Source organism: Spermophilus citellus (assembly GCF_964194105.1).
Source record: "Spermophilus citellus genome assembly, chromosome: 10".
Lineage (NCBI taxonomy): Eukaryota > Metazoa > Chordata > Mammalia > Rodentia > Sciuridae > Spermophilus > Spermophilus citellus.
In genome coordinates, this window is record NC_138197.1 from 1,326,190 (window position 1) to 1,350,114 (window position 23,925).

The following is a 23,925-nucleotide window of genomic DNA, read 5'->3' on the forward strand; positions in this document are numbered from 1 at the left end:
ATGAAATTTGGATATATGCTACGACTTAGATGAAACTTGAAAACACTACTCAAACAGGCAAGAAACAAAAGACAAATACTGTATTATTCCACTTATCTAAGATAGCTGGAATAAACAAACTTATGAGACAGAAAATAGAACAGAAATAAAAGTAGGCATCGTTGTAATTTTATTACAAAAAAACCTCTTCTTAAAGGAGTGGGAAGACTCAATGTGACTTACATAAGCAAACAAATTTTCTCTTAAAATACATAAAACATAAATGCAAGTCTCAAAAATTAATTTCAAATATGAATTCACAACCAAAAATACCATGAAACAGGAGGAAACAACTTATCATGACCTAATATGAAACTTCTTTACATATATACTGTGTTAAAAATATAAATAAATAATAGTAGATAATGAGAACAAGATTTCTTCTTGTTGGAGAAAGAAGTCACAAATAAGCAAGAATGGAAAGCTAAACTATTCTCTGTAGTGCTGAATTAGAGTCAGAGATATCAATATGAACTCATGTTTATTTAGTATATACATACAGATAGTCAGATGTAAATATAGATGTGTTATAACATTAGTATAAATGGCTAGGACTTTGTCCTATAAGAGGATCCAGAAGCAGCAATACCCCAGTAGCAACAAGCATGCCCACAATCCAATCTTGGATTTTATATACCATTTTCTCCAATAAAGGAATCAGAGATCTTAATGGGGAAAATGCCTAATTTTAAGGGAGAGGCAGGAAAAATACAAGTTGAAACTGGTATATCTTATAGTGCCAGAATATAAGAAAGTGCTTTAAAAAGAAAAAAAAAAGGAAGGGGTGGGGGGCTGCAACGCAACATCAGATGAGTTGAGGAACCAACCTGAAAGAACTCCCCAAAAGTCTAGCAAAATTGGCACAATTTTAGTAAAACATGAGAATAGCATTGGATTATAATCCCACAATTAAAATAAATACAGAGAAATTTTCATAGGAAAATTTCAAATAGCAGTCACACATTCCTTCCTATAAGAGAGAACTTAATTCTCCTTCCCATGAGTATGTACTGGACTTGGTAACTTGTTAAAAAAAAAAAGACAACCAAAAGGGGAAAAAACTGAAAGTGGAGAAACCTGATAAATAGTACATTGGCCAAAATAAATGATCAATGTCAACATCAACACTGATATGTCTTATTCCTAACTTATATCCTTTAATACAATATGATGAAGATGATACTTCAGCTCTCTTGGTTTTCATCTACAAAATTCATAATGCCAGGTTAATCACCAAAGAAATCAGACAAATCAAACTGAAGTACCTTCTATACAGTAGCAGCTGCCTGTAATCCCAGCAATTTGGGGGGCTGAGACAGGAGGACTTACTGCAAGTTCAAGGCCAGCCTCTACACCTTCAAGAGGCCCTAAGCAACTTAGCAAGACTATCTCAATTTTTTTAAATTTTTTTTAGTCATACATGACAGAATGTATTTTGACATATAATACATACATGGAATGTACATACATCAATCATATTGTCTATTCTATTCTGCTGCCCTTCCTATCCTCCCTACTCCTCCCCTCCTCTCCCATCTTTTCTCTCTATCCAATCTAATGTGACACACTTTTTTTTTCTTTTTATCATTACAACATCATATACGTATTCTGTATAACAATGAGGTTCTCCTTCCATCTTCCATGCAACTCCCCTTCTCCCTCTTTTTCCCTCCCACCTCTCTTCCCTATTTAGTGGTAGTCTTCTTCTCATGCTCTTCCTCCCTATCCCATTTTGAGTCACCCCCCTTATATCAGAGAAGACATTTGGTATTTGTTTTTTAGGGATTGGCTAACTTCACTTAGCATAATCTGTTCTAATGCCATCCATTTGCCTGTAAATGCCATGATCTTGTTATTTTTTAGTGCTGAGTAATATTCCATTGTATATAAATGCCACATTTTTTAATCCATTCATCTATTGAAGGGCATCTAGGTTGGTTCCACATTCTAGCTATTGTGAATTGTGCTGCTATAAACATTGATGTGGCTGTGTCCCTGTAGTATGCACTTTTTAGGTCTTTTGGGTATAGTCTGAGAAGGGGAATAGCTGGGTCAAATGGTGGTTCCATTCCCAGCTTTCCAAGGAATCTCCATACTGCTTTCCAAATTGGCTGCACCAATTTGCAGTCCCACCAGCAATGTATGAGTGTACCTTTCCCCCCACCCAATCCTCGCCAGCATTTGTTGTTGTTTGACTTCATAATGGCTGCCATTCTTATTGGAGTGAGATGGTATCTTAGAGTAGTTTTAATTTGCATTTCTCTGATTGCTAGAGATGGTGAGCATTTTTTCATGTATTTCTTGATTGATTGTATATCCTCTTCTGAGAAGTTTCTGTTCAAGTCCTTGGCCCATTTGTTGATTGGGTTATTTGCTTTTTTGTTGTTTAACTTTTTGAGTTCTTTTTATACTCTAGAGATTAGAGTTTGAGGGGTAAAAATTTGTTTTGAGGATGTAGGCTCCCTATTCACTTCACATATTATTTCTCTTGCTAAGAAAAAAACTTTTTAGTTTGAATTCGTCCCATTTGTTGATTCTTGGTTTTAACTCTTGTGCTATAGGTGTCTTATTAAGAAATTTGGGGCCTGCCCCCACGTGATGAAGATTAGGGCCCACTTTATCTTCTGCCCAGACCGGAGGAGGAGGAAGCCCGGCGCCAGCCCAGTCAATTTTTTTTAAACGGGGGGTGGGGGGCACTGGAGATGTAGCTCAGTGGTAGAGCATCCCTGGGTTCAATCCCCAGTAACAAACAAACAAGAATAAAACTGTCAGTGGTAAGAAAAATAAGGAAAGATTGGGAACCTGTCAAAAATCTGAGTAGATAAAGGAGACATGACAAACATTCCAAGCCAAATTGGACTCAAAAACATTTAGTAAACATTAGTGGAATAACTAGAGAAATTCAAATTAAATCAGTAATAAAGTATTAGTATTGTAATGTTAAATTTCCAAGTCTTCACAAATATACAAAGGCTATGTTAGGTGGCAATATTAGTGAATGCTGGTTAAAAGATATATAGAAACTATATCATCTTCAAAAGTTCTCTATAAATTTAAAAGTATTCCTAAATAAATGTTAAAACACTGAATGTAAAATGAACCTGTTTCAAAAAGTTAAAACCCACTAAAGGAATTAGGGATTTATACACAGAACTCTTACAAACCTAATCATACAGTATCCCAGTACATGATAGAATAAAGGCTACAGATAAGTGCAAAACAACAACTTCATAAAGTAATAAATGCCAATGAGGTAAAAAAATTAATTCTAAAAAGTAAATAAATTAAAAAAAACTGAGTTTGATTCCTAGCATAGTAAGTAGGGATAAAAACTTAAAACTCTGGGGCCAGGGCTGTGGCTCAGCAGTAGAGAACTCAACTAGCACATGCAAGGCCCTGAGTTCCATCCCTGGCACCACATAAAAATAAATAAAACAAAGTTATTGTGTCCCAACTACAACTAAAAAATAAATATAAAAAAAAACACTTAAAACCCCCAGAAGTCCCTGAGCGTATTTACAAACTATTATGGTTGACATTTGTGATTATGAGTGGAAAATTATACACTATATTCTGCTTACAAAATTAAGGAGAGAAAGAAAATAAAAAGGTTAAGGAAAGACCCCAGTTAATAACAAATTAAACACATACTTTTTTATTCTTTCATTTACTAACTCATCAACTGCAGTGATAGGGATCAAACTTAGGGTCTGGTGCATGCCAGGCAAATGTTCTACTCCTAAACTTTCAGCTAACACATATATTTTTTCTACATACTTTTCACTAAAATGACAATAATGTAAAGAGGGGAAAAGCAGAAACCCATCAGAATTAAAAAATAAAAACAAAAAACAACAACAGAGAGGAGATAACAGTAGATTAGAGATGTAACAAAAGTGATGAATGGTGAAATTTTGATAAATGAGTAGGAACTTACTTGACAAAAGAAGGCAAAGACCTAAGCAACTATGAGGACACAAATTACCAAACTAACAAGAAGCAAAAATTGATATTTTGTTTTGTTTGTGTGGAGCTAGGGACTGAACCCAGGGGTGCTCTACCACTGAGCTACATTCCCACCTCTTTTATTTTTTATTTTGAATAGGGTCTAGCTACATTGGCAAGGCTGATCTGGAACTTGCCATTCTCTTGCCTCAACCTCCGAAGTCACTGGGATTTCCAGGCACGCATTATCAAGCCCAAACAAAAGAAAATTTTAACATTATATCAATAAAACAAATAAGTATTACAAATTTTCCCACAAAGAAAAACTTAAGACTTAGAAAGTTTTGCCAGTATTTTTTTCCAACTTTTTAAGAAAACAGCACCAATCTTAACCTAAACTTTTCCAGAAAATAAAAGAGTAGGAATACTTTGCAGTTCATTTTGTGAAACCAGAATACTTGATACTAAAGGCATGAAAAAAAGAAAAATTACTGAGCAATCTCATATGAAGACAGATATAAAACCTTAAGGAAAAATTAGCAATCAAGTCCTATGATTTATAAGGAGCAATTCATTACAATTACAGAGTTGACTCCAAAAAGCAAGCTAACATTTGAAAATTATGACTGTAATTCATGATACCCATTTACCATAAACAACAAATACTTTTATTAGGAAAAGAAGAAAATTTCCTTGAATTGGGCACCATGGTGCATGCCCCAGCAACTCAGGAGGCTGAAGCCCTAAGCAACTTAATGAGACCATCTCAACTTTAAAAAAAAAAAGGCCTGGCAATGCAGCTCAGCGGTAAAGCACTTGCCTAGCAGGCATAAAGCCCAGTGTTCAATTCCCAGCACTCTCCCAGCCCCCGCCAAAAAAGAGAACTATATTAATCTACAAAATAATTATAAAACCCTTCATCAACTTTCCCCCTTGCAAAAAGCTATCAACAAGTCTATTCAATCATGTAGTGAAGGTCCCATTTGGGGGTGGAGGTGGGGCACTTTGCAAGGTGAAGAAAACCAGTAAGAACAAAACATTCATGTATAAAAACCCCAGAAAGGCTCAAAAATTGAAGACAGTAGACAGTAGACAGTAGGTGTATCTGATAGAAAAAAAGATTGGTTGTTTTAAATATTTTTAGTAGAAAGAAATAAATGTATAAGAAATTAGAATAAACGTATAGGAAAATCAGAATTTGAGAACCATTAGAGTAATATTGAATTCAGTCATGAATTGTTAATGGATATTAAAACTAGTGGGTGAACTCTAATGAAAAATAGGATTTGTCTCAAATGTATCTCAAACTATCTCTCCACACAATACTTACTAATTAAAAAGGGAAAAAGAGAACTTTAGGTCAAGAAATCTGTTAAACAACACCCTACGTGATAAGGTAATTTCACTAGTAAAAGGACAAATTGGCATCCTGGGTCATAGATATGACAAACTGAGAGGGGCAAAGGGCATTTCTTACTTAAAAATGCATAAACTGAATCTAATCATGAGGTAAAATCAGATAAACTCAAATTGAGATAAACCCAAACTATAAAATAACTACCTGATTTTCTTCAAAAACAGAAAGGTCAGGAAAGACAAAGGAAGACTGAAAAGCTATTTCTAGATTAAGAGAGATAAAAGACATGACAAATAAATGTAATATAGATTCTGTATGAGATCATGAGTAAGAAAATTTTCTTTTCCTATTAAGGAATATTTTTAGGTCAAGTGGTAAAAAAAATTGAAGGAAAAAGTTTGTAGATTAGATAACAGCATGATATCAATGTTAATTTTCTGTTCTTGATAATGGTACATTAATGGTTATAAAAGAGTGTACAGTTTCTTAAAAAAAGGAAAAAAAGCAAAAGGAAGAGGACTAATGAATTAAGTGGGGGTAAATGAGCATCATGTTCAAAATTCACTTTCAAATAGTTCCCCAAAATGTTTGTTTATGTAAATATAAATATATATCTGAAGGAAAAAATATGAAAAAGCAGTTGTGGTAAAATTAACATTTCAGGAAACAAGTGAAGAATATATGAGAAATCTTTGTACAAGCTTACCACTTTCATGCCTATAACCTCAGCCACTTGGGAGGCTGAGGCAGGAGGATCACAAGTTCAAGGTCAACCTGGGCAGCTTAGCAAAATCCTGTCTCAAAAACTAGAAAGGGGGCTGGGGATGTGGCTCAAGCGGTAGCGCGCTCGCCTGGCATGCGTGCGGCCCGGGTTCCATCCTCAGCACCACATACAAACGAAGATGTTGTGTCCACCGAAAACGAGAAAATAAATATTGAAAAATTCTCTCTCTCTCTCTCTCTCTCTCTCTCTCTCTCTCTCTCTCTCAAAAAAGAAAAAAAAAAACTAGAAAGGGCTGGAGATGTAGCTCAGTAGTAGAACACCCTTAGATTCAATCCCCAGTATCAGAGTAGAGGAGGGTAGAATGCCACTGAAACCACTTTGAAGGTCAATTTGGCAGTACCTAGAGCAAAGCTGTAACTGCACATGCTCTAGGTTCCAATAATTCCATTGCTTAAAGTATATTTTTGGAAAGGTGTCAGCAAACTATGGCCCAGCCAAATCTGGCCTGCTCTGTTTCTAATAAGGTTCATGAAGTAGGAAGGATTTTTACATTTTTAATGGTGGGGGAAAGGGGGATCAAAAGAAGAATGTTTCATAACAAATGAAAATCTCAAAATGTCAATGCCCATAAATAAAATTTTACTGGAACACAGTCATACTCTTTTGTATTACCTATGAATGCTCACAAGTGTTAACTGTGACAGACATTGTGTGAACTACAAAATGTACGATACTTTCTGGTCCTTTACAGAAAAAGGTTTCTGACCTTTGTCCTAGAAAGAAAATCTTATATGCACAAGAAAATGGGCAAAGGGGAGGGAGGGGAGGGGAGGGGACATGGGGGTAAAAAAGATGATGGAATAAGACAGACAACATTACTCTAGGTACATGTATGACTGCACATATGGTGCAACTCTACATTGTATACTACCATAGAAATGAAAAGCTGTGCTCCATTTGTGTACAATGAACTTAAATGCATTCTGCTGTCATGTATAACTAATTAGAATTAAAAAAAAAAGAACTATCATAGTCAACCCTCTAAATCCTCATGGTCCATATTCACAAATTCAGCCACACATGGATTGAAAATCTTTGGGGGGAAAAGTTGCACCTGTACTCAACAACTACAGACTTTTTTAAATATTATTCTCTAAATGATACTATGTAACCATTTACATTGTATTAGGTATTACAACCTAGAAAGTATAACACAGAATGGGCAATGTACCCAAATGCCATATCATTTTATATAAGGAAGTGAGTATCAAAAGATTTTGGCATTGGGAGGTGAGGTCCTGAAACCCACATGTTGAGAATACAGAGGGATAACTATATTCATAACATGGAATAATAAATGACAATAAAAATGAAAGCACTGGTTTATTAATATTAATATGAAGAACAAATACAGAATGACATGATTAAAAATTTGAAAACATGCAGAATTATATGTAATTGTACATATTGTACATGTAAGTATATATAGTGAGTGTATGTGTGCATACGTATTTTTTTACTGTACTTACAATTAATGTATTTTAGGAACTTTTAAATTTACTGTTTTCCAAATCTATTAAACTTCTCTCCAAAGTATACAAAAAGCAAAGAGTTCACCTCAGCATCAACTGTAGTGGTAATGTTTTCTTCTTTAAGTCAGGATGTAGAACATGAGTGTATGCCATATTATCCTTTTCATTTCACACGAGTAAAATATTTTCTAATAATTTTTAAAACTATCACTGGTAAGTGTTTATAGCAATGAAAAATGACAAACATTTTAAAGAACAACTAAGAGAAAAGTTAACTTCTGCAACTTAGAAATATAAAAAAGCAGTAATAAACTACAAAGAAAGAATTAAATGCAAAAGTTAGGAAACCTTTCAATTAAGCAATTTTAGGTGGCTCTGTAGGGTTATATAGAGCCAGTCTTTCTCAAGAACTGTCAAGAGTCCCCAAAGGCAAAGCTTCTCAGAGCCCAGGAGTCACTATTTAACAAGTGTGAGTATGCTGTTATAGACAGAGCCCACTTGAGGATGCCTTTAGACTACATGGAGAGGGAAGGACCCAGCCAGTTAGACATCCAATTCCATCTTGGTGTCTCCAGACCAGTCAAGACACCAAATCATGCCTGCAATTGCTACCCGAGCAGAAAAAAATCAACCTGATGAGCCTTTTTCATTCATGATCTATCAAATCTTCACCTGTTGGTAAAGAAGACAAAGAAATACAATGTCCAATACTACCTCAAAATGAAGTCTTAAAATATATTTGTGGGAATGATATTAAATTATACCCCTTGTAAGTCACAAAATCCACAATATTCTTTCCCTTAGGACTCAGCAATTGTTCACTCTTCACTAAGTCATCTACTTCTTCATTCCATTGAGTTTCTACAGATCTTTTGTGGTGTCATATAGTCAGTTCAGTTCAAGTCCATCAGCCAGGCAGCAGTTTGGCACTGGTGGTCTTACTGGAAAGTCCTTGACTTTCAATGGAACAGAAACAAGTGGTGGTACTTTTATCTAAAGTACTACACACAGCTGGTTCTACCTTTACATAGGATACACAATCTCTAAAAAGACAATTATCTCAAGTTGATGCTTACAATATTCTAAAGCCAGAAAATGTCCCTTCTGCTCCAAAAAGGTGAGAGGACAAGGATTATGCAGGCGGCAGGGGAATTCAGTATTCAGTGAGATGGACCAATGGAATGTGACAAACACTTTAAATCTGAAGAAGCAAATGCAATTCAACCAGGAAAAAAATTATCCCTTCATGATAAAATTAAGAGACTTGAGAAACAAGTAAAGACTGTAAGTGGTGAAAACAAAGGAGAATGGGGAGCTGACATCTAAACCTGTGAAGGAAATGCTCAGGAAGTTCCTCAGATTTAACTGCTACTATAACAAAATGAAATTGCTATTGATATTCTTTGAAATCATTTGGACAAAACAAACTTTGAAGATAGAAAAGAAATCCCATATTCATCTGAAACAGCACCCCTCACCCCCACCATATACCCAAAATAACAACCTTCAAAGGCAAAATCAGAATATGGTTAGTCTTACTACCTTAGACAGCTTCAAGGTAACTTGCTGCCCACATCCAGCGAGGGCAACTGAACCAAAGTCACTCGTGTGAGTGTGAATCTGGGGTGACACAAAATACCACAGACATGGAATACCTTTTTATAAGCTTCAGGATGGCTTCCGGCTCAGGGCCTCAGGCTCCCACAAGGGAGAGAGGGAGAGAGGGAGAGAGGGAGGTAGGGAGAGAGGGGGAGGGGGAGAGAGAGAGAGAGAGAGAGAGAGAGAGAGAGAGAGAGAGAGAGTGTGTGTGTGTGTGTGTGTGTGTGTTCTGGAGCTGGATTTTATTGGGGAAACTGTTTCTTAGAAAAGGGCAAGGGTAGGATTACAAAGGAACAGGTAAGTGTAACTCAACCCCATGGGGTGACACCTACTCCTGGAGCCAGGCCTCATTATCTCAGCAGAGGTAAAGCCCAAGTTATTGCAGGGTGCAATAATTGTTTAGTATCTCTTGCCCAGGACTTAAGGGCATGTATTTCTAGAGGCGACAGTAACTATTGTTAATTTGGCACAAGGCAGAGCATCCAGGCATCTCAGTTTGTCTGAGACTGTCTTAATTTTAGCATTGAAAGTCCCCTGTCTACACTGGAGGACAGGTCCTAATGTTTTCAACAGATGCACAAGTTTCTAGGAAGTAAAAATATCCTAATGTAGCCAAACAGAGGCTGAAAGCAACACTGTTTTAGAGTCAAATGAATACAATACAGATTATACACCTCTTTCTATAACCTGATATTGTTGCTAAAGTTTGAATATGACTTAAGTGAAGCCCGCCCTCCACCCCAAAGGTTCAGGTATTAAAGACTTAGTCTCTATGGTGGCAGTGTTGAGAAATAGTGTGGACCTTTTCAAGACATGGAGTCTAGGTCCTTAGAACATAAGGGGCGAGCCCTCTAAAGAGATGGTGGGATCTCTCTTATGCTTCCTAGTTTTGAAATTTGATCCTTCATTCTACACATACATGCTCTGCCATCTTCCATAAAGCCCTTGTGAATGCTCACTGGCTATACTGTTTGTACTTTTAACCTCCAAAACTGAGTTAAACAAATGTTTTCCTTCATAACTCGACTGCCTCAGGTATTTCATTACAGTAATGAAAAACTAATACAGTTGACAACCTTAATTTACAGTTCACAATGGATCATCCATTATTGCATCTTTCCAAGTAACGTGACTTAGGTATACAATTTAAGTGTTTTGTAACTGTGAGCATTTAACAGTCTTTGTATCAAGATTTTTTAATTTTTATATTGTGACCATGTTTTCCAAGAGTTTAGGTAATGAAAATTATTATAAAAACAATTACATACATTCACTGAACAACAACAATAAAAGAGCAGGAAGGAAATGTTTCTTTTATGCTTCCTTTTTTCTTCATACACCTGTCTGGTTTCAGAAATTTTTCAATCATGTCCTGATCAAAGAAAAGTTAAACTAATGATTGCTTATATTGCTAGTTACACCTCTGAAACAAAATCATAAATTGTGTTTCCTACCTTTGTCTATTTTTAATGTCTTAAACTGTCCAAAATTTAGAAATTTGTAGGTTTTGAAGAACTGTCATTTTCAAGTTTGAGAAATGCAGGGCCTCCGTCCATCTTTAAAGATATGTTCCAAGACCCTCAAGAAGAGCAATAAACTTAGAGACCATTCACCCAGAACACATAATTTTATTCTCTTTCTCACTATACCAGTCAAGGTAGAATATTGTGATCAGCAACAACCTAGAAGAAAAGGTAGTAAGTGAAAGAAAAACAATAGAATAAAAATCAAATAGAGAAGGTGTACTAGAAAAGAATAGAAATCAGGGAAGTTCTTTTTTCTCTTCTCTCCCTACTAAAAGAATAAATTAAATAATAGTAATACCAATTAACACATACTGCTTATTATATTCCTGGAAAAGCATTAAAAATTTAATATAGGCCAGGTGCAGCGGCACAGAAATGTAATCCCAGCTCCTCTGGAGGCCAAGGCAGGAGAATCATGAGTTCAAAGCCAGTCTCAGCAATTTAGTGAGGCAGTAAGCAACTCAGTGAGACCCTCTCTCTAATAAAATACAAAATAGGGCTGGAGATGTGGCTCAGTGGTTGAGTGCCCCAGTATCGCCTCCTCCCCCCCCAAAAAAAGGATTTAATATAAACTCACTTAATCCTGATGGTGGCAATCTCAAGGGGTAACTGTTATAGTTTGCCTAAGTGTCCCCCAAAGGCCCAAGTTTTAAAGATTTGATAGTTAGTCTGTGGCCCTACTGGGAGGTGGTGAAACCTTTAGGAGATGGGAAGTTACCTAACTGGGGAAACACCACTGTAGAGGATATTTGGTCACCATCTCTCCTTTCTCTCTCATGTTCCAGCCTCCATAAAGTGAGCAGCTTCCTTTGCCACATACTCCCACCATGAAAATACTGCCACACTACAGGCCCAAAAAAGCAATAGGCCAACGAACCATAGACTGAATCTCCAAACCGTGAGCCCAAATAAATCCTTCCTCTTTTAAAATGCTATGATTTTAGGTATTTGTCACAGTGACAAATAGCTGACTAACAAAATAACTACAATTATTACCCTTAGTTTACAGGTAAGAAAATACAGACAGTAAGTAATCTGTCCAAGATCATAGAATTATTAAAGTAGTAGAGTTATGTTGAACCTCAGTATTCTAGTAAAAAATCACACTCATTTCTAAGCAAGGTTCTAATATCTCCTGTATCAAGAATTCATGAAATCAAATCACTTCAACTGGCATAAAATCAGGAAATACACGTGTTTGAGTAAGGAGCAAATAAAGAATAACATCAGGATGCAGTTTCCAACAGTAGGACAATCAGAAGAAAGAGGAGGACTAAATGGAAGAACTGAGGCATAGTACCTGGACAGGCCCAAAGAAAAGACCTTGCTCATACTCCATGGAATGCCAATCATTTAGGAGATAGTATAAAATATTTACTAATTTTTTACTAAATATTTACTAATCCCAAGTAAAATTTAATTTTACAAGTAAAATTGCCAGTAAAACTGGCAAATGGGCTCTAGACTAAATTTACATATATGGCTAAGAGGAAAGAGAAAACATTTTTCGTTTGGAGACAGAAGCATGTTTGATATTTTAGAAGACAACAATGAAATGGTTTAACAATCTATCTTTCCAACCTAGTGGACAAGATCCATAAAGGGAGACTGGCTTGAAACGAAAACAAACTTAAGTAGTAATGTATGTACCCTAGGAAGGGAAAGTAGAAAAAAAAATTTCAGGAGAAAATAGAGGTAAAGCAATTCAGATGGTAGAAAAAAGGCAACAGGAAAGAAAGCTAGATATCAACAAGTACAGTACAAAAAGATCTAACATGAGAAAAAAATAAGACTTGTTGGAGTTCCCATAGAGGAGAAGAGTGGGAAAATATTAAAAAAAAATTATTAGAACGAGCTAGCTATCATCATCTTTGCCCTACACTGCAAGCATCTCCTAACTGGTTTCCCTGATAATCTGTTGACCCTCTAAGGCTATCTTCGGGTGACCTTTTTTGCAGCAATTCTGATGATGTCCCTTTAGCTTCATATTGCACCATTCTTCTTGCTAGAACCATATTGTCCTTTCTTAGTTCCCCTAATATGCCACACTCCTATTTTATTCCCTCTGCCTGGAAAGCTCTTATCTCCCTACTTCCCCTTCTCCTATTCATCTTTCAAACCACCCTGATTAGGTCAAATCCTATTTTAAACAACTATCATTAATTCTTAAAACATGATGGTTTGGGGCTGGGGTTGTGGCTCAGTGGTAGAGCACTCGCCTAGCATGTGTGAGGCCCTGGGTTCCATCCTCAGCACCACATCAAAATAAATAAAATAAAGATATTGTGTCCAGCTAAAAAACAAACACACACACACACACACACACACACACATATATATATATATATATATATATATATATATATATATATATATAATTTTGATGGTTTTAATTTTACAAGTGATTGTTTGATTATTGACTTTCCTCACCATACTGGAAATTCTATGGAGAACCCTTTCTTCCCCCTCACCATGTGCCTCACAGTGCAGTGCCTGTAACATAACAGGTGCTAAACAGGGCTGGGGATGTGGCTCAAGCGGTAGCGCGCTCGCCTGGCATGTGTGCGGCCTGGGTTCAATCCTCAGCACCACATACCAACAAAGATGTTGTGTCCGCCGAGAACTAAAAAATAAATATTAAATAAAAGGTTCTCTCTCTCTCTCTCTCTCTCTCTCTCTCTCTCTCTCTCTCTCTCTCTCTCTATCTCTCCCCCACTCTCTCTCTAAAAAAAAATTTAAAAAAAAAATAACAGGTGCTAAACAAATATCTATTGAAGGAATAATAAGAAAAATGGTAAAACCATCTATCATAAGTGGGAAAAAGCTATGAGACAACAAACAGTAAACAGATGCAAAAGAAATGAGCTCAAAAGAGAAAAGCTAATTAGATAAATAAATTCAACAACCCATGGCCCAATAAAATTCATATAATTTTAGTGTGATAATATACAAACAAAACAAAGAATGTACAAAAGTAGGCAGTAAGTCTCCTTTTCCGTAAAAAAAGTCATAAAAGGAAAAAAATTCCACTTAGTAGTTATAAGGAAGCAAAATATATTTTGGAGCAAAGGTCATATAGCTCCTCAAACTTTGAATGATCAAGCAATGCTAACTCCTCTTTGCACTCACTAAAGTAAATGGCATTATCTCCCAACACCTCAAGCCAAAACCTTACTGATTTATCCTTTACTCTGCACCTCAATATACAATCCATTCTGTCTTACAAACTCTACATTCAAATGTATTTTCAATTTTTCCCCCAATCTCCACTGCTACCATGGCAATACTTCAAGCTAGCACCACTTCTAGACTGCTACAACGTTCTAACTTATCTCCGTACTGCTACTCTTGCTCTTCTCTTATTCCACATAGAGAAGTCAGTGATTTTTAAAAAACATAAATATCATGGTACTCCTACTGCCCCAAATTCTAAAAATGACTTCCCAATGCCTAGAACGAAAGAAAAACTCACTAGCCTGCACGATAGATCTCTTGCCTCTTACATCACTCTCTCCTTGGTTTGCTACATTTCAGTCATAATCAGTTCCATTTTATTTAATGAATAGAACTATATATCATCTTTGAGCCTTTACACCTATCATCCCCTTGGAAGTGTTTCATAGTCAAGGTGGTCAGCATCACCTCTTCAATGATGCCTCTCCTTTACTTGAACACTGTAAAACAGCTTATGGACCACTACTTTGTACCTTTTCCCACAGCCTTTATAACAGTTATAATCTGGTTTATTTCATCAATAACAAACACATTCCAGGTAGTACCAGAAATATGACATTAAAGAGATAAATATGGTAGTATACAGCTTATATTTTAGTAGTATAGAAAAATGGGAAGAAATAAATTTATCATGCAATAAGGGCTGACATGAAAAGTAAAACAGTAAAAGTAATGCCACATTTGTACATGTGCGCATGAGCACATGAGCACATGTGGCACTATGACACTTTTAGATTGTCAGGTCTGAGCACACCTGACTAAAGTGAAAAAGTGAACTATGTGAAAAAAGACTGCTCTAAATGGATTATTTTTTACTTGTTTACTGACAGTTTTTCCCACTAAAATTAAAGTTCTATGAAGGCAGGGACCTTGACTATCTTATGCACTGTTGGATTCAACTTGATACAGTGCCTAGCAGAGTACGATACTATAAATATTTGATGAGTGAATGAAAACCTACTTCAGTTTTTGAAGAGCTCTGTTGGAAAGAACACCAAGTGTAATGTGTAGATGTTTTAATGTTAAAATCTAAAAACTTGTGGGAAAACATTTAGAAATCTTTAAACACCATAGTACAAATTATATGCAAATTACAGTAAAGTATTTCATTATTAAAAGTGTGACTGGCATGCGCACAGTGCCGGGTTCCATCCTCAGCACCACATACAAACAAAGATGTTGTGTCCGCCGAAAACTAAAAAAAAATAAATATTAAAAAAATAAATAAATAAATAACAAAAAATAAAAGTGTGAGAAACCAAAAAAAATCATGGAAATTAGTACCACTACTAGTATTAGAAGTAGGACTAAATAGTATTTGTTTATTTAGAAAATATTGAATGAGATAAGGTGAAACTCTAATTTATCTCACCTGTATATTAATAGACCTTAATTAGAATAAAAGAAAAGCAATAGTTTCAAATTCCCGTCAGCTTTGTTACATGTTACCTTTGTGTTACTTTTATCCTCCTCATGTTCATCCAATCAGAACTAAAGTAAACCAGAAGCCTATAGAAGCCAGAAACTTACTTTGACACAAAAGTATAATCTGCATACTGAATTAATACCTAAGTCATCTTTTCAATTTCCTACTTCAAAACAAAACAAAAAATAACACACATATCACACAAAAACCACTCTCATTCTCTTAACAGGTACATATACTACCCAAACTAGGATGGATAATAGAGAATGAACTCATAAAAATTCACAAGCATTATCTTCTTCTTTTTTTAAGTTGTAAATAGACAGAATGCCTTTATTTATTTATCTTTATGTGGTGCTGAGGATGGAACCCAGGGCCTCACACATGCTAGGTGAGCTCTCTACCACTGAGCCACAACCCCAGCCCCCCCCCCCCACCGCATTATCTTCTTACTAGGAATTTCTAAGGCTGACCTGCACAAAGGTTAAGACTTTTTCACTTCTATATGTAAGTAGGAAGAATTAAGCAAACTTCTTTTCTCCACCTCTATTAGCCTTTACTCATTTGTTAGACTAATACTGAGTACTAAGTGTTCCCGTAACTGTATGCTGTTAAAGCAGTATACAAGTCACATCCATCCCAACACCTCCTGCTACCACTAAGGATCTTGCTTAAATTGTACTTTTAAAATTCAGTAATGCTTCTAGTTATTTTAAAAAGTTATCACTTCTACATATTCCATTTTTAAAAGTAAAAAATTATACAGAGTGATTTTTTTTTAATTACATACAGTACAGACTCATTTCCCTAAATATATTTACAAATTCGATTACCAGTGTAAACACTGAACCCTTAGTCAAATAAGTAACTTGAACATTTAAGTTCTTGGTCCACAACTATAACGAAATTCAGCCGTATTTTGAGGGTCCTTATATACACGGGCAATAAGCCAATGGTTACCCACTAACACCATCCCCAACGAAAACAGCTTTTCTTAAGACTAGTAGAGTTACTAACAGTAAATGTTTAACTTCTCCTCACAAGTGAATCAAAATGGAAACACCTAAACTTCGTCTATTAGCTTTAGTGACTGTTTCAAAACCGACACTGTGAACCTCGATCTCTTTCTCCAAATAAATTATTTTAGAAAATATGTTTAGCAAAAAACACATACACACACACACACACACACACACACACACATTTCCTAAGACTACAGGACACAGCCAGGCCTAATCTGAACGCCGGTTGCAAAAGGAAGCCCAGCCCCAAGCTCTGTGGAACACACGGATGGGTATTTAAGACCAAAATACCTCTCCCCTCCCCTCGCGCGGCCCCCAATTCCACACAACCTTAGCAATTCGAAACTTTCCACGAACGCCAACAAGACCCTAGTGCAGTCTGCTCTTATCTTAGGCAACCGTCAGAAGAAAAAAAAAAATTTTTTTAATGTCAAAGACTTCTGTGCGAACTCTCGGAAAGACGCCTACAAACTCTTGGAAAGACGCCTACAAACTCGGGCTCGCAGCCCGATCCACCCGCGCCGCCTCGAACTGGGGCGGCCAAGCCCCGCGCCCCGGCAGTCTCGAACCCGGCGCCTCCGCGGCACATTCCCTCTCTGCCCTGGCCCACCCCTTGCACTCCGCCGCCCCCACACCCACCTAGCGCAGATAACTGATTATCCGGAGTCCCGGGGCCACGTTCCTCTACCCTCCCCGCAAAGGCCGAAACAGACGTACCTTCCAAAAAAGTAATCTCCCCAGCGCTGCCGCCGCTCTTGCCGGCCGCCATCTTCCTCCTCCCACGCCTCCTTCTTAATCCATGGCCCACACCGCCGCCGTGCTCGCCGGGATGAGGGGCCACGCCGTAGGAGGGTAGCCGCCGCAGGGTTGCGGGCCTCGGGCTCAGCCAGCAGGCAGGCGGCGCTCCCACCTCCAAACGGGCCTACACAAAAGCAGGCCAGGCGCGCCCGGGCCTATCCGCAGGCTGACGGGCGAGAGCAAGGCCCGCGACCTGGGCTTTTCCTCAAGCTCCTCCGGGGGAACGTCAGCGGCCACGACGGCGACGGCGCTTCCCGGGCCTAGTTCCTCTCGGCCCACGACTCCCCATCCACCGCCCACCCAGGCCGCCAGGGACGCTTCGCTCAGCCGCGGGACCCCAGGAAGGGAGAAGGAAGGGGAGCACTCAAACACGCCTCCCTCCGTCCCAGGCCGTAAAATGGCCGCACCCGCCGCGCCTGGGCGGCTAGGTCTCCGCGACCGTCAGGCGCCTCCAGATCACTCGCTCCTTCTGCAGCCGCCGCTGCTATGGCTGTCCGCCCACCCCGCCCAGCCGTGAATGCATCAGCGGAGGCCCTCGCGACTGTCCATGTGGACGGGGTGGGTCTTCTCTGCCACTGCCTCGCGTCGGTCGCCACAGCAGCTCCACCGCCGCCGCTCCTCCCCCATGGGCTCTGGAGCTGCCGCCAGGCTCCCGCCCCCGCCTGCTGCCGCCCCCAGCGCGGCTCCCCCTCCGGGCCCAGGCTCGGCTCATGGGCAGAGCCGGCTGCTGCGCCGACCAGATCCCGACCCTGGGCGCCGCTGCCCAGGCTCCCTGTAGGGCCGACCTTTGGGGCACCCGCTCGGCCTGCACAGGTTACGTCCCAAATCCCCAATGCCAAAGGCCCCATCGCAGAGTGGCGTGTGCACGCGGCCGGGTGGGGGGCGCAGGTGGGGGACGCAGGTGGTCCTGGGCCACCACAAATGCGAGGAAATGTTGAGAGTTCGTGTCAGTGAGGAGGCTCTAAAATTTGCCAGCTGAAGAAAAATGACGGTAGATGTCCAGAAAAGGCTCACATTCATTTTTAAATAAGTTTTATTTATCAGACAACATTTAATCACTACACTTCGGATGGAAGTGTTGAAAAACAAGACCTTTGTCACTTAGGTGTCTGAGACTTCAGAAACCATACACTACCCTACAAATCAGGCCTTATAACTACAGATGTCTGGATCTTTTTGATACCATCAACCATTGTGTTGATGATTCTTTTTTTTTCTTTCGTTTTTTAATGTAGTGTACTTTTTCTTTTTTGTTAAAATTATTGACAAAGTAATTCTTACATGAAGACAAAAGACAGGGTAGACATATATCAAGTGTCCTGTTTGCTTGTCTGTGACATTTTTAAAGTATCATTACTCTACATGCATGCCATAATACATTAATCATTCAGCATTAAATATATATTGACCATAGATCTGTCACATGATGGCAGATTTGGTAAATCCACTCATGCCCATTTCCTTATCATAGTGTGACCTCATGAACAAAGACTAACAGAAGATTTTTAGGCAAGCACCACTTCCAAGAACACCAATGTTTATTGCCACCAAGCAGGTACAGTATAAACAATGGCAACAAATATACTAATCTTCCATGTACACTCAAACCACTCGGAATGGGTCTGTACAATAGAAATTTTATCATTTTGCTCTGAAAAAAATGAACTAGCAAACAAATGACTTGAAGAATCATTCCTAGAGACAGAACACTGTTCCTCTTTGTTCATTATCTCCAAATACAATTATTCTTGTGCCATGTATTCCACTTCCATTGTACAAAATTGAATTGAAACAATCCCTGCCCTCAAAGAGTTTATAGATTGGTGAAAGAGAAAGATAATAGACAATTTTAATACAATATATTGTGCAATATAAAGTAGTTATGCAGAGCCATGTGGTAAAAGTGCATCCCTTTCTCCAAATATCCCATTTTGCTTCCACTGATTCATATGGTGGCTAAAGAAATTCTGACTAGATAAATCAACTTGAGCTGCATTTACAATTGGTGTTTAGTCTTATCTGAATGTTGAGGGGAAGCCAAAATCTTGAGTAGGTATTAAAATATCCCCAGAGGAAGGAATGTATCATATGGACAAGTATTTGGAAGAGTGAGCAGATTCCACTGGTAAGGGTATCAGTGGGGAGGAATGGCTTAAAGTAAAACATTGTGCCTGCTACCATTCAGACTCAGCAAATGTAGTGGTATGTGTGTGCCTTAGACAAAGGAGGATCCTTGATCAAGTGAAATAAGTCCATAGGCTATGCAGCAAGTCAGAGCCCCAGAAAACTTCCTGTAAACACCTCTCAGTGAGAGTAAATCCAGAGAAGGGACAGTTCTCTGCTCACCATAGCAGGGACTGCTAAGCAGCTGCAACCAACCCAGGTCCTTGTAGCACTAGGAAGGTAGTTTTAGTGGCCATGAACTCAGAGCAGTCAAAACCAGTTCTCTAGACCACTAGGGATGAGCCCAGAGCCATATCATGAAGTTTGTGTACCCTATGAGGAGTTTGTACTTCATCCCAAAGGCTTTTGAAGGATTTCAGTAAGGACACAGTTTATGTGTTAGGACACTTGGTTGGTGGTTTTGAGAACGGAATGGAATGAACTAAGGCCTGAATGTCTATGCCTGGCCTGTATTAGCCAGGTGACACAGCATGGCCCTTTGCTATCTTGGCACAGATAAACCAAGATAACACAAACAGATTTCAGAGGGGAAAAAAATGAGTTCATTTACCAGAGATGTCCCAAACAGGAAGTACATGGAACCATTAGAGGATCACATTGAGCAATGAAAACATGACTTATAAAAATTTTAAATGTCTGTTTGTGGGAGGAGTTGAAGAAAATAGCACAATGGTTTAGAAATTGTGTTTAAAAGAAAGATTGCAATAACCACACACATTTGGAAATTCCTACAAAAAAGAAAAATTATATATTACATTTTAACCTTTAAATGTCACCAGAAAGCAATCATTACAGTAAGTAGATTATTCAAGAAATGAATTAAACACCTAAACAATGGTTTCTCAAGAAATAGCCATGACAGTGACCCATTTGGAAGACCATAAGCTATATATAAAATATCCCAAACTGCATAAGACCTCTGATCACCAAAGCCTTCACCTTGTGAATCACTCTTACTGATTTAAGTTCTGCAAATTTTCACATAAAGCAGTCCTTTCCAATGAATAGTATGGGCTTGAAAATAAAGGAACACACTTTTGAAAATATTTTCTTGTGATTCATTCCTTTCCATAAACTACAACTACGTTATCTCAATCTTTGAGATGATGAAATATGCACATTGCCAAAGACTCAGAAGGTCTTAGCCATAGTTAAGACAAGTTAAGATGCTACTTGTGTGACACTAAAATGCAATCCATGGATTCAGTGAGCGTAGCACTAAGAAAAATTTCAAAAGGTAAAATACAGATTTTTAGATTTCCACATCATTCTAGCTTCATGGAGGTTGTTGAAATGAAAAACTTCCACCTATATTTCAATAAAAATATCCAGTTTTCAGTTACTTATTAGGTCAAATATTCTAGTAATCTTATATTTGTCCATAACTTGTTTATCAGGGGAAGTATTAACAATATTAAGTATAGGGATACCCAAATGAAAATTATGCACTCAATCCATCAGGAGTTTTATTGAGTCTAGTTCCATTTTCATGCCAACATTAAAAAAAAAATTCTGTGACCTGCCTTGCATCTGCTGTTTTAAAATAACTTCACAATAATGTACGATTTCTATTCTTATTTTGTTGAAACCACTGGCATTTTCCCAACCCGTAAACAAAAACAGCATTCTAGAAACCACGAGACATCAAGTATGCAATTTCCTTCCCTAATACTTGGTCTAAAAGAAAGACTACATTTGCACATTTACTGTAACCATTGTACATGCCTTCATATTCTACCACCATCTAGTTAAATTCATTTTTAATGAGTCACATCATGAAGCACTATATATTTTTGTTGCTAAATTTATTGACATATACTTATGGGAATATAGTTATACAGTTCTCCTTGTGGTGTTTGTGCTTGGACTAATTTTCGCTAATTTTCTTTTGTTTTTCCAAAGAATATTTTTGTCTCTAAACCACAAGAATTACCTTTGATGTGGTTATCAAGAAAGAATTCAAGCATTTTGGTATTCTTAGGAATTTATGCTTAATATGTATTATCCATACACTTGGTTCAGTCCCACGCATCAGCAACGGAGGGCAACAGGTATAATGAATGTAGCATGGCAATAGGTTAGCACTTAGATTCAGGATCTGTGGTGTATAACAATGAAGCAAATGGATCCATGTTTCCAGCAAGGATAAGAACACAGTAATGAAGGCAACAAGAGAAAACAGAAATAAATATAAGCTTTAATTTAGTTTGAATCAGAGTTTTATGGAAAGTTATTTAACCTCTCAAAATATCTTTCTTCTGATGTTAAGAGGATTAAGTAAAATAAGCTTGAAAAGTGCTTATTCCTTGGGCACATTAAAAAATTAACATTAAATAAAAGCTATAAGTTGATAATTTTATTATACATATCCATGAGTATTTTATATGTAAATCTATATGTATTCATACCATGTGATGCATGTGTATATACATATAAAACAAGCTGTACTGGCACTCACAAAAGTCTACAGTGGAGCAGAATTATGTGAAGACCTGAGTTAGATAAAGTATAGAAAGACCTTATTTTCCTATTAAGGTCAGTGATATACATGCATCATTGCTAAATAGGAAATTGGAAATTTGTTCAATGTCAAGAAAAGCCATTTAGCCACTGATGATTCACATTTTTCCTGAGCAGTCTGGCAGGAAACTGGTATATCAGTTGTTGGCAAATTTGAATGGTATTAAATTGAACAGGTAAAAATAGGCTTGTGAATTAACCAAATAAATTTGCAATACGTATTTCCGAATAGCATAGACCAAGGAATGCTGATGTAATTTACAGAAAGTACAAGGATTCATAGCATAATCATCCTTTCCAAAATCAAACCTCTAGGGCATTTCAGAACCCTTCACCCGTTCAGACAACAGTGTGTGGCTATGTGCTGCAAGGCCTTTGAGCCTCATATCAGTCTCCTCATACCAGTCATTGGTCCTCATTCTGTCAGAAAAATGATAAGGTAAGGCAGAATTCCATGTAGATAGGTCTAGTAAACTATGTATGTTTCTGTTCACTTATTTTATAAATATTATTCCATTTCCAGTTCCACATTCACTGCCATCTTGATTCTGAGTCAGATCTCCACTTTGATTTCCAGTTTTTGATTATGTCCTACATCTCTTATGTCTTGACTTTCTCTGATTCACTTTTTTCCTGGCTTCACTGGGTGGTTGTAACTTGAATATCTAATTCTGTTTCCCTCCCCACTCTCCATTCCCTTCCATTTCTCTAGTGATGCAGAAACATCTACACAGCATTCCAGGTACCTACACTATAGTGCCGCAAGGATTTATTCCAACATTCTAATCACTGAGCAAGAGAAGGGAATCCCTATTATGCTTCTCAGAATGAAATTATGCCGTTCAGTCCAAGGGAATATGAGTTAGTTCTCAAAGAGGAATTGCTTGTGCTGCATGAACATTTTCAGAGAGATATTTTTTACTTTTGTGTGTTCAACATAACAACCAAAATACAATTTCAGGGGAGGTAGGAAGAACCTGGAGTTGCCTCTCTTAGATGATGACTTTTTTAGTTTTTCCACAAATCCAAGTAAAATCAAAATATAACTAATTTACAATACTAAACTAACTCCAAAGGCTTGACTGGACCCTTCAGCAAAATTAGACCTCCTGGGCACAGGCCCAAGAGACAAGCTGATGTCCTGATGTTTCAAAAACAGTAACAAAGAGAAATGAGGTTTCCAACCACCAGTCTTTTTTCCATTTTAAACACACAAGTATTGTAGTACTGATTTTAACCATGGCAAACCCATCCTCAGCCCACAGTCTGGATATCACTGGAAGATACAGGCCCTGTCAGACTAGCTCTTCTCCATGTCTGGGATGAATTGTGATTTTATTTCCAAAGTGTTCTCTATTTTTATACTGCACTTCTACAACCTCCTAAAATGTTCATAGCTATGAGCCTTTGAATCCATTCATTTCTTTATTACAGTGTTCCTAAATGGAGAGTGTAGGAGATGCCCTTTCCAAAGCCAGCCACTACCCTTGAAAATATTATTTTTTGCTCTCTCATGGGAAAAAGTGTCAAAAGTTCAGGTTGGACCCATGCTACATGGCAAACACTTAATTGTCTCTTAGCAGGGACAGAGTTTTCCTTCACTCTCTCTCTCTCTCGCCTCATGTTGCTCTTTTACATCTGCTCCCTTCTCCCATCCAAATTTCAGGATTTATTGGAGTAGATAAGGCCATCTACCTCATCAGTTTATTTCTTCTCTACATCCTTATGGGCCTGGCATCCAACCAAATCCAGGGTAGACCCAGAAAAGAGTCACTGTTCTTTCACACAATGAGCTTCATAGGAAGAGTAACAGAGAGGATTTGACATTTTTCCTAAATAGAAAAAACAGAAGAAGAATAAGCAGCTTTGTGTTGGAGTCATGCTGCCATGGACTCATATATTAACATGAGTCTATAATTGTTTTCTATAATTGTTCTCCAAAACCTAGAAAACAAAAGGAGTTTGCAGTCCTAGGTAGGAGGGGGTAGAAAAAATACTTCCTCTTCACAAAATATTAAC

General features: G+C 37.8%; 1 long non-coding RNA gene across 1 annotated transcript in view; it reads right to left on the reverse strand.

Moving 5' to 3' along the window:
• The window catches only part of LOC308658719, a 31,676-nt gene extending 13,989 nt beyond the window's left edge, over positions 1-17,687 (reverse strand). The window contains exon 1 of the long non-coding RNA XR_014024228.1: positions 17,122-17,687. This is a non-coding gene — a long non-coding RNA (uncharacterized lncRNA). The remainder of the gene's footprint in view (positions 1-17,121) is intronic.
• Between the last annotated feature and the right edge of the window lie 6,238 nt (positions 17,688-23,925).